The sequence below is a fragment of the Mustela nigripes genome, chromosome 5 (genome assembly GCF_022355385.1).
Source record: "Mustela nigripes isolate SB6536 chromosome 5, MUSNIG.SB6536, whole genome shotgun sequence".
NCBI lineage: Eukaryota > Metazoa > Chordata > Mammalia > Carnivora > Mustelidae > Mustela > Mustela nigripes.
Genome location: NC_081561.1, coordinates 59042015 through 59054635, shown reverse-complemented (window position 1 = coordinate 59054635; position 12621 = coordinate 59042015).

Below are 12621 nucleotides of genomic sequence, written 5' to 3'. Positions count from 1 at the left end.
GGCTGGTTCTCCCACAAGGTTCCAGCATGCCAGACCACCTGCATGTCAATAGTAAGGCCACGTTGGTTCTGTCCTTGTTCCTTGTGTTGCTGTTACTGCAGGAGCCATCTGAGCCGCTCCTGACAGAAGACAGATGGATGCCGCGCTCCTCTCTGCCCCCAGCCCCGCCCCCATCTCAGCCGACACAATAACAAACAGCCCTGTAAAAAGCACTTACATTTATGAACTGTTTATAAATTTACCGACGTTGATTTATGACCCTTGGCTGGACCCGACTTTAAACTCTTTAGGGGTATTTCTTTCTTTCTTCCTTTCTTTTTGGGATTTTTAAAAAAAAAAGTGTTAATGTTATGGTTCACATTCTTAATATAGCCACACGCCAGGAACGATGCGGAAGACAGCTGGGAGCCCAACCAATGACCCATGGGCAGGAGCTGAGACTTGATTTATGCCGAAGACTGGGGCTGGTGGAGAAAAGCCCTGCTGATTGGTTCGGGGATGGGCCGTTGCTCCCAACGAGCCCCAAGAGGCCAGCTAGGCTGTGAGGGGCAGTTTGAAGAAGGAGGAGGAAGATACAGTGGATTGAGGGCTGTGTGGACCTCTCCACTTTCTAGATGCGTGACCTTAGGCAAGTGATTGATCTCCCTGAGCCCGTTTCCTCATCTATGCAATGCGGACAGTAATACTGACCTCAAAGTATTGGTTCAAGAGTGCATGAAGTAACACTTGTCACTGTACCTGGCTATGCCTCGGCGATAGGGATTATGATGTATAAACAGATTGGTTTGGGGGCACACTGGGATCTGGAGAACCTTCCAGATGAAGTTTGGTCAGCAGTGACTTGCCTTATTACATATGAACCCGTTTGGCAGAAAGTTTGGAGGGAAGTCTGTCACCAGTCTCTTCAAGGATGGTGTGACCCGGGTCTCTGCGCACCTCCTCCCAGCCACGCAAAGACTCTGGAGGGGTTGGGAGGAGAGTGAGAACACAGGAGGTCCCTCTGCCCCTCCACGGCTTTGCCCATCCTTACACATGCCAGGAAAAACAAATACCAGTCTCCCTGCGTCGTTACACCTTAATTACTACCTGTATCATTATGTACGTCTTCCTAGTCTGCTAAGAAAACAAGGCACTAACAGGTATTGAACACTTTGAGTTGTCACGATCGCGGCAGGACGTCTCTCCCTGCTCATCTCACACCACCTGCTGCGGTGGGGGTTGTTCTCTCTTTTACAGATAAACTGAGGTTCAGAGAGGTGACAGTAAGTTACTCATGATCACACACCGAGTAAGTAGATAAGACTCCTAAACTATCCATTATCTCCAAATCTTTCTTTCTCTCTCTCTCTATTGAAAACAAAACAAAATACTGACTGAGTGTCTCTGAGTGCTCCTTGGGACCTGTGAAAACCAGCCCAGAGCACAGCATGTCCCTCAGACCAGGGACCGTCCCGAGTTAGCTTGTGTCCGCCCAGTTGCTGTAATGGACACAGACCCCTCCTTTCACCACTGAGCCTTTCTGGGCCTAAAAAAGATCAGGAAAAACAAAGGCAAAAGCGAAAGAAAACCTGCGCTCTTTCCATTAGGCCAGACCCTCTTCTACTGGCAGTGACCCTCTTGGACACCAGGTGGCGCCCGAGTAAGGCCAAATGGAGATTGTCAGGCTGGGCGGATTTCGGAGAGGAACGGAGTCCACAAACTGTCAAAGAGAGTAGCTAAAGGGGACTGCCAGAGAAAAGAGAGGTGTCCCGGCTCCAGCTCTGGCAGGGTAGCATTCTGGTGAGAGACTACATGAGGACGCCCTGTCTCAACGCTGAGCCACCCTGGCGGAGCTCCTGCTGTGGTCCAGGCAGTGATGAGCAGACTGGCTGCAGGGCCTGCCAGGAAGGCTAGAGGGACAGGACTTGGAAGGTGTGGGTGGGAGGACTCCTGTTTATCAGAGAGGTCCTCCTCCCAGTGTCCTCTCAAAGAGACGTCCCCTGCCCCTGCCCAGCTCTGCGGGGTACACCGTGGGTACCCTAGGTGGACAACAGCTGATGTCAGTAGTTGCATTGAAGAAATCCTCCACAGACCCCAAGCTTCTAGTCGCCGTTGAGAGAGGAAAGGAGAACTCTCTGAGGCAGCAGCTTCCCCTCAGATGTGAGGCGCTTCTGGAGCATCTGGGTGGCTCATTTTGTTAAGCATCTCCCTTCCACTAGGGTCATGATCTCAGGGTCCTGGGATTGAGCCCCGCTAAGGGCTCCCTGCTCAGCGGGGAGTCTACTTCTCCCTCTCCCTCTGCTGGCTGCTCCCCCTGCTTGTGTTCCCTCTCTCTTTTTCTCTGTCACATAAATAAATAAAATCTTAAAAACAAAAACCAAAAAAAACAGGTCCTTCTATCCATGACCTTGTCCCCTCTATCATTGCCCACGGAGCCTTGATATATGATTTCAGGGTGGTACAATGCTAGAGTAGAAATATGGACATTCGAAGTCCAGGGAACATGAATAAGCCAGAAACCTTAGCAGTGTGGCCAAGTGGACAAAGGATGACTTGGTATGTCAATGTCACTCCACAAACCTTCCTAAAGCTACTGAGACGCTCTCAGTCCTTCTAGACAACCCAGTTTTCTCATAAATCATTGAAAATGGCTTAGAAAACCCAATATTCAACACGGTATTACCCAAATAGCTTATCTAAGCCAGATGTGGGTCAGAACTCTGTCAGGCTACGTGTTTTGGGGATTGGTTTGGAAGATAAGGTCACCCATGTGCATCTTATCTCCCTAAGGGCTGGGGGCTGTTGGGAAGGAGAGATGGTTCTCTTCTGCTCTTGGAGTGCCCACACGGACAGGCCCCCTGCCATGCAGGCTTCCAGCCTGGAGACCCCTGTATTCTTCTCCATCTCTGTGTTGGATTCCAAAGTCCAAATCTGCTAGTTCCATAGAGACTGAGCTCACTCAGCAATTCATTAATTACGTGCCAAGGGAAGGAAAGGAAGAAAAAGCTGACAAAATGTTCATTCAAAGTTAATTGCGGCCCGTAGTCTTCCTAATTGAAGTAGCTCAGTTGGTTTGCCCTTTTGTACCTGTGTTGTGTTTAAAATGGGATATTGCACAGTGTAAACTAAGCCACATCCCAACCTAACGATCTGGAAAATCTTGGTGTAATAAACAAAGCTGGCTTTGAGTTACTCAGGAGAAATGTACATCCGCCTGTGCCCCCTGACCCATGCACGCACACAAAAGTGCGTGTGCCCGTGCACACACGCACTTGCAGGCGTGCATGAGCCCACACACACGTACGCCTACACACACACATGCACCCAAAGCATCAGGATCTCAGACCTTCTGTTCGTGTCTTTTCCTCCCTAGTTCAAATTAAACACAGTCTCAGTCTCTTGCTCTCTCTCTTCCTCTCTCTTTCTCTTATTAAATTTATTTTTAACAGCACCTTAAAAAAAATAAACACACCCCTCCGTGCCACTCTTATGCCAGGTGCAGCCAGGGGCAAATTTTTACAGCTGAATTACATGACCTGAAAAATATAGAGTACATAATGAGGACATTGAGAGACACCCATCCATAGCGCCGGGCCAGCGCTGGTGTAATAACATTCCTGGAGAGACCAGTAGCCCGAGCAGCAGCAGAGTCAAGGCTGGGGCCCTGACTCAGCATGAGGAATTATATATATCTTGGAACACTTTCCCGAACCTAAACATTATTGCTAAGGAAGGGATAACCGTGCGAGCGGCCATGGCCCTCCAGCCCGGGCTCACCCACCGCTGTGAGTGAGTCTCCCCCAGATCCTGCTCTGCCCAGGTCCTGGATGCAGCTGAAGGCCCAGGAAGTTTGGACGCAGCAGTGGGGTAGAGCCACGGAAGGACTCCCTTCGCTGGAACCGCTGACTGGCCTCACCCCAAAACCCCCACCTCTCTGGAGCTCAGACTAGAGCCCCCTCAAACGCGGCCAGTGGGGGCCACAGCAAGAACCAGGAGGAGTGGCTCATCCTAGATAAATTTTTCTTTTCGAGGTAAAATTCACACCGAGTAAAATGAACCATTAACCATTTTGAAGTGTACAATTCCGAGGCAATTAACACATCCACAATGTTGGGCAACCACCACCTCCGGCTGGTTCTAAAACATTTTCATCACCCGGAAAGGAGCCTTCTTTGCCATTAAGTGGTCACTCTCTGCACTTCACCAGCCCTGCCCCACCACCCCCAGCTCCTGGCCACTTCCAGTCCGTTTTCCGTCTCTTTGGATGTACCCATTCTGGATGTTTCATACAAACAGAATCATAGACTAAGCAGCTTTTTATGTAAGACAGAGATTTTTAAACTGTTCATATCAATATGCATTTGAACTGTATAGCTTGACCAGCTTTCACAAGCAGACCACATCAGTAACCACCGGCCAAATGAAGCCCCAGAACATGGCTGACTCCTGCAAGCCCCCATACCACCTCCCAGTTCGGCTCCTCACAGAAAGCCACTCTCCTGACTTTGGGGTCCTGAATGCCTTTTACTTGTTTTCATCCTGTTGTTTGGGGTTGTAGTTTGTCCGTCTTCATTGCTGTGTCGTACTCCCTTGTGTGACTCTACCACAACTTATGTGTCCACTCAGCTGTTGAGGGACTTTTGAAAAGTTGCTGGCTCCCAAGTTATGTAGTTTGAATTAACATTCAGGTTACACACGTGTTGTGTGGGTTTCTTAGACGAGAGCAGATTCAAGTTCAGACGAGAACATTCAAGTTCAACACACATGTTGTGTGGGTTTCTTAGACAAGAGCAGATTAAGAACATCAAAATAGAAGAAATGAGTCCTATTGGGTAGAGGGGGGTCAGAATGAACAGCTACTGAGGTTTTCGTGGCTCAGACATCCTGTGACTTTAGGCACAGTAAGGGAGGGCAGAGCAGAAGCTAACATGTACTCTTCCTGAATAACGTGGGGCCCTTTTGGGGTGAAGGGTCATGGATTCAGAAAAGCTCTGGCCAGTTTTTAAGATTCAGAGTCACCTGTTCTTCGTTCCCCATGTTGGACCCCAGATGAAGAGCTGCTCCCTCTGCACACAAGGACATGCCTCAAGGCCAACCTGACTGTCCCTTCCTCTGGAATTTGTGTTGTGCAAAGGGAGAAGTTCTGTCTGGAGAGTCGGCCATCTGGCGGCTGCCCCAGCCGGTTTGCTAGGAATCCAGGCTCGCCCAGGGCTCACAATTCAGGAACCTGGTAAGCTCCAGCTTGCCCCAAAACCTGGCCACTGTGGAGAGATGATACATCTTGAGCCCCAGTGTCCTACTGACCTGGGCCAGACCTAGGAAAAAGATACAGGAAACCTCCAATACACTGCTTTATGGTTTGGCTGAGGCCAATTCTCTAATTACGCCTCTTAAGAAGTCAGTAACACATTAAAATGTATTTCCCCTTCCAAATGTTGAATTGTACCTTTTCCTGTTACACTGTCTATCCCCCTTTTCACATAGCCAAGGCAGGCTTCGTCACCTGGAGAATTGGCCTTGGGTGGTCACATGTATTTCTGGAATGAAAGTCTGGGGTGACCACTTTGAAAACAAAAGATTCAGGTAAAAGAAATGCAATCATGCGGGCGTCCAGACATCTTACCTCCTGCTTTCACACAGCTAAGCTCAGGGCATTCCTGATGTTTTCACTTCCATCCTCTGTGTTAAGTACAACCTGTGTTGGGGAATGGATCAGACCACTCCCTCACCAGGAAACTTCCAGATATCCCTTTGGTGAGGAGAAAAGATGTCTTTGAATGTAGATTTCTCCAGCTTCATTTCCTTTCCCATCGTGGATGCTGTGAGAACCCTCGCTGTCTAACCTCCCTGTGGACATTCCATCACTGGGGAGCTGGTTTAGGAATGGGGATGTGCTTGGCAAAGAAAATGGTGGGGAGGAATAAGGGGTTCACTTATCAACTCCGTGAGCAGAGAGAGAGAGAGTCCAGAGCAGGGCCCTGGTTGCTGGGTGTGCTTTTCTCTTCTTGCTGTTTTGTTTACTCTACTCATCCTCCAAGGTTCAACTCAAGTCTCCCCTTGCTGTGGAAACCTGTTCCGACCAGCCCCCTTCCTCCATGTCACCCCTACCTCCAGCTCCTGAAGCCCCGCTGTCTGCCATCACCGACCTGGCCCTTGGTGTTGCTCTGTAGTTGGTCCTTCCTCTGTAACTTCCCCTCCCTACCAAACCATAAGCACCTAAACCATGGGAGGAGAGGGTTTCATGGCCCACGCCTTCTGCCTTTACCCCAGCCACCACCAGCCCTCAGCCATTAGCAGGGTCTCCATAACTTTTGGTTGCTAATAACAATGGTACGAAGTACTTTCTTTACCTTTGTCTTTCTCTGTTGATGTATTCTTGAGCAGGCCTTTTTTTTTTTTTTTTTTAAACTCAGAATTCTGGGAAATGGAAGATGAGAGGTGATAAGTATGTTTGAGGCAAGCATCCGCTCCCTCTGATGGACTGTGGGTGCCCGGGATCCCCTGCGGAGTGTACCAGGAGGGGCTGGGTGCTCGGATCAATTAGCAGTGTCTGTTGTGGGCAGAGAGTGGCAAGGAGTAGCAAGTGGGCCACAGATTTGCCATGCTTGATCTCCTCCAACTGCTTCGTCTTACAGTGGAGGAGACTGAGGTGCGGAGAGGGGAAGTGACTGTATCCAAGGAAAATCAATTTCCTAAAAGGACTCTGCGCTCCGGGCGATGAGCTAACACGTTGGCACGGTTAGCATGCGGCTGTCTTGAACATGGTCTCCATAAGACCATCTTCCGCTTCCTTTGAGGTGGTGGAGTCTGACACGGGAAGACATATTAGGGAAAGGCATGAGTCAGATCTTCTGAAGCCGCTAAAGAGCATATTAAGCCATCGACAGCTTTTTCTGATTTTCGGTTTCTTACAGTAGTGGAACTGATTTTTTTTTTCTTTTTAATGTAAACAGACTTTCCCCTCTGGAGCCAGCCAAGTCCCCCCTGGTGCATCTGTTAGAGTATGGTGACTTTTATGACTTCACGATGGAGAGAGTTGAAAAAAGCAACTGGATGTCATAAGAATTTGTGCTGCTTTTTCTGAGATCAGTCCCCAAGGTTTCCGCGGGGACTTTGCTCTCTTCTTTCCTCAAAATTGGCCATGCCCTGTCGCGTCGCTTAGAGTCAAGTTAGCATTGACTTCATTCTGAATTAGTTTCCCATCAGCTGTTGAACGTCTCTTGCCCTTGTAGACAGTGAACTTCACAAGGGCAAGGACCATGACTTAATATCACCACAGCCCACCCGCCTCCAGCCTAGCAGACTACCTTGAACATGGCCTACTCGTTAGTTCCTTCATTCCTGTATGCCCACCCACAAAAATCATTTGTCTTCCCAGAACTCATTATGGAAGGCACTGCTTGGGCAAGCTGGGTCATGCAGTCTTGAGTATTAAAACTCTCATGGAGCAAGGACTCATCCCAATATGACTTTTCTTTGCCTTCTAGGGTGGTGAACACACTGACACAGGGTTCCAGAAGGGTCTGATGAAAGGGCAGGCTTGAGGGGGCTCGGGAGAAGTTGACAGCAGTCCCCCCAGGAGGAAAAAAAATATCTCCAGCTTCAGAATCTTACTATTTCTCTTCTTCTATTCCTTCTCTTTCCTTTTACATATTTTTTATGTGAAAAATTTCAAGCATAGGCAGAAGGGCATAATGAACTCTGTGACCTTTAACTCAGGCCCAGTCTTGTTCCATCTTTGTTTCTTCCCTGTCCCTGATTACTTTGAAGCGAAGCCCAGAATCCTATGTTTCATTCATATGTCACAACACGTATGGCCCAAAGATAAGGAATTTTTCAAAAGATACTCATAATGCCATCACACCTCTAAAAATGAGAACAACTCCTTAATAACATCCAATATACAGCTCTGGAACTATCTCATCCGTGTTCCTTTTTTGTTTTTAAATGGTTACAAATTTACTTGTCTGATTCAGTAGCCAAATAAAGTCCGTGTGTTATGCCTGCTTGCTTCCCAAGCCTCTGTTAATTTCCAGCGGAAATTCTCATCTATAGGGCAGTTGTGTTTGTGTGTGTGTGTGTGTGTGTTTTAAAGATTTTATTTATTTATTTGACTGAGAGAAGACAGTGAGGACAGGAACACAAGCAGGGGGAGTGGGAGAATGAGAACCAGGCTTCTCGCCAAGCAGGGAGCCTAATGTGGGGCTTGATCCCAGGACCCTGGGATTATGACCTGAGCCAAAGGCTGACGCTTAAAGACTGAGCAACCCAGGCACCCCAGTGGGGTAGTTTTGCTTCCCAGGGGCACTCGGCAAGGTCTGGAGACATTTTGGGGATTGTTGCACGTGGGATGGGTGCTGCTGGCATCGAGGGGGCTGAGGCCAGGGACACTGCGGAACATCCCACAGTGCCCAGGGCTGTCCCCATGACAAAGACTAATCTACCCTTCATATCAAAAGATTGACCTTGAGAGACCGAGACCTGGAGGTGCCCCCCTCTCTGTTGTTCTTGCATGTTTTGTGTCAAAGATATCAGAGTGACAATGTCACTGCAGAAATCCCCAGCTCTGGATTTTGCTCTTTGTACCTTTATGGTGCGTTCAGCATGGCCCTCTGCATGCTGGGCTTCCTGCAGTGTGAAGCTTCCATTTGCCCACATTTCCCCGAGATCTCTCCGATGCCTGGCTGTCCCACATGTACGGGCATTTTCCTCAGTGGGCACACCCTCTGCCTTTAGCTGGGTCCTCATGTCGCCGGCCCACCTGCCTCGCAGACAGTGTGTGCCTGCGGGAAATGCAGCGGGAGCCCTGCTGTCACAGGAGAGGTGTTTCTGGAAGGCAGGGACTCTCCTGGGGGCCCCAGTTGGCCTCCCTGGGCAACCTTCCCCCAAGAGGGCTAGTCATCCTCCAACTCAGGAAAAATAGCTATCCTTCCGTGGTTTTGAAGCTGATGCTAAGAAACTCGACATTTACACAGATGCGAGCTTTCAAAGCAGGTTCCAGGAATTAAAGTTATTCTTAATCAAATTAGCCCTTAAAAGGATCCGGAAGCTCTGGTTTCGAGCAGCTGGCATGTGGTCTGTCCACATTCCCAAATTTGCACAAGGTATTTCACACACACTCCACCTAGTGTCCCCCATCACTTACCCAAAAGCCAGATTCCTGCCTCCCCAGTGGTTCAGGATGAAGCCACAGGCAAAGGTAGGGCACAGGACTCCTGCGTGGTGAGGAAAACAGCTCAGGGCTCTGCAATTTAACTTGTAGGACAGGTGAACCCTTGCCCAATAATTGTTCATAAACTGAAACACGCAGTCAACAACGAGAGGTGAGACTAGCAAAAGAACAAACAGAAGAACTATTTAAAATAAGGTGGAGAGAAATAGCTTTACTCATGTAGCTCTAGGGTTTTAGTTACTGCTGCCATCCTGTCTTGCGGATAGGAAGGCATCATTTCAAGAAAGGAAGGAAGGTGGAGCCCCCGTGATGCGGGGCTGACTGCTCATTGGTGGGTGCTCTGGGTGCCAGGGAGCAAGAGGGAAAAGGCACCCAGAGCTCCAGAGGTTCACGGGGCACACAGATGGGGTTTGGGGGTGTGAGGTGGATTCCACGAATGAGGGAACCCAGGGCCGGTCAGGGGTGGACGTGGGAGGCAGGGCTAGCCCAGAGGCTCTGTGTGTTCACAACTGTTCTAGAGCAAGCCGGGGAGAGACATAGTGTGATGTAAATTTTGGAAAGGTTGTTCTGGCCAAAAACGTCAGGAAGAGGAAAAGAGAGAGGCAAAACCAGGTTTCCTTAGTGGTTGGCACTGACCCAGGCAAGCGAGGGAGCGTGTGCCTGAAGGCAGTGGAGATGGAAGGGGATGACAGGATTATCTCATTTAATCTTCCCCACACCCCCTGAGGTCAGAATCATCTCTCTTTGTGAGGCGGCCGACTCCTGGCACTGTCAAGGTCACAGTAAGTAATGCGTCTGGATCTGAACCCCGCTCTGACTTCCAGCTCCCAGCCTGTTCCAGGCCACCAGAGTCATCCTTTAGTTTCTGTCTTCAAATTAAATGACGTTCAACACAATATGCAGGAAATAGGGCGGGAAAGCCCAATATGCTTTGGAAGGATTTCCATAGAACAATGAAAACATCAAAGAGTGCGTTGTCTGGGGAGAACCTAGTAGCTCAAGAAGCCGGTGTTCCTATGCTAAGTGGAGACTGCAAAAAGCCCAGGGTTAGACACTGGGAACATAGGTTCCCAGAGAGGCCCCCTCCTTCCTGGGGGGAGTCCAGGGCAATGGGGTGGCCCCCCACAAGGTCACGGCTGACTTAGAGACTCATAGAAAGGTGAAGAGCCTTTGAGCGAGGATGGTGTGGGTGGCCTTTGTGGAGAGCACAGACCCAGAACTGCTCCCTTGGGCAAAGGGCACCTACTCACATCAGACCCACCTACAGTCTCCAGGGGAAGAGAAGAATGGACTATTTCAGCCCCCCTCTCTTTCTCTCTCTCTCTCTCTCCCTTTTGCTTGCTAGCACTCACACACACAATTTTTTAAAATGTAAAGAGTGAGGGGAAAAATGTCTATTTGCACCATCTGGCTTGTTCTTTAAATAGCTCATTCCAAGAAAGAAATATGTTCTCCTTGCCTTAATTTATGTTTCTATCTTTTTCTTCCAATAAGCCTGCAGAAGGAAATGGGGGATGGGTGTGTGTGGGGGGGTGATGCAGTTTGGATACCTTGCAAGGCTTCGGCCACGACTCCGGTATGCTGCTGCCTACACAGCAGTATTTAACCCAATTACAGGATAATAGGGGCTCAGACAAATTATCTGCAAACAGATATGTCTATATGTAAACCCTTGTATTTGGAACATGCATCTGGAGCCAAAGAAAGTTAAGCGCTTCGCCAGAGAGGGACTGAGCTCACAGCTCTTTTCTTTTCTTTTTTTTCCCTAGCCCTGTGCTTGGAGATTCTTGAGTTAAATAAATAAGAAATCCCAGGTACGGACTAGATGGTCCTGCTATGCAGCTATCCAGATGGAGGGCGTGGAACTGGGACTGTGCCCATCTAGGGTCTGTGCTTGCCCAGTGACCCAGGGGACACTGAGGAGGCTCTGCCTGGTTGGGCGAGGGTGGGCCTCATGCGACTGCCGTCCCCTAGGGGCATGGGCGGCCACCCTCCTCCTACTCCCTCCCAAAACAGCAAGGATTGAGCTCTCTGGAAGAATGCTCACAGGTTGGCCCAAACTGCTTCAAGCCTCATCAGCAAGGCAGGAGGCTGGGCGGGGAGGACAAGAGGGCACAACAGGAAATGACCAAAGGACCAAAGCTTGCATTTTATGATTCTAAACCACCCAATGCTGACAGGGCCGGTTCACTTTACAGCAGAGGAGGAAACTGAGGCCCAGGGAGAAGGGACTTGCTAAGGCCACCCTGCTGGCTAGTGGGGAAAGCTAAGACAGACTCCAGGTGCCCTAGCTCCTGGCCCAAGCCCCTCTGAAAGGCCAGCGCTATACTCATAACCAGGCTGGTGAAGGAAACGATTCTTGGCCACAGGACTCTTCTTTAAGAATACAGTTTTTTTTTTTTTTTTAAAAAAAAACACTTTATTTATTTATTTGACAGACAGAGATCACAAGCAGACAGAGAGTCAAGCAGAGAGAGGGGGGGAGAAGCAGGCTCCCCGCTGAGCAGAGAGCCTGATGAAGTGTTCAATCCCAGGACCCTCTGATCATGACCTGAGCTGAAGGCAGAGGATTAACCCACTGAACCACCCAGGCGCCCCTCTGAGAATACAGTTTTAAAAGAGAAACTGGAATTCATTTTCTTTTTTTCCCTTGGAGTTTATACCTTGAGGGGGAAAAAAAACACCTTTAAAATATGAGGTCTATAATGTGTGCAATGAAAGCAGAGATCGTGTGATGCAAAATTCCTTTGTTGCCAGTGTGGGGGTGCACACGTGGGCATGCATTCGTGTGTGTGTGTGTGTGTGTGTGTGTGTGTGCGCGCGCTCACACGGGAGTGTGATGGGGACCAGCTCTGGGGGTGGGGAGGTGTCCCTCTCTGGCGCAGCACAATAATGTGTTAACCATTCTGGTGACTCAACAGCCACACTGGGAGCACTCCATCTGCCCCACCAAGGCTGCCATCCACGGCTGTCCTCTCTCTGTTGTGAGGCCCCGCCACATTGCACAGCAGCTTTCTTTAGAAAAGGTGCTTGCTGTTCTGTTTCGGACAATGGACATCAGCCTGCGTCTAGGCCTCAGAAAATAATTTTGGTTCCCGGGGACAGGGAGGTGGTTCAACTGCAATTGCTCTCCCAGTGGCTGGGGCAGAGGGGGGTCTCCTGTGAGGCCTGCTGAAGCACCTTTAAAGGCAGTCCACCAGCACCCGCACCATCATTGCCAGGAATGTCTTACATCAGATTGAACATCTGTTGGGCTCTGAGGACTGTCAAGGCAGGGTCTGAGAGAGCCTGTTGGAGGTAAAGGAGGGGACGAGGAGGGAGAGAGGTGGGGAACAAGGCCCAGAGCCCCGGCTGCAAAGCTCCCTTTTGCAAGATGCCCGTGGTCTGCCCAGGGCTGCTTCTGTCTGCTGCTTCCACCTGTTTTGAGTACCAGGCCTTTCAATCCCTTTCCGTTGCCATGGAGCAGGGGG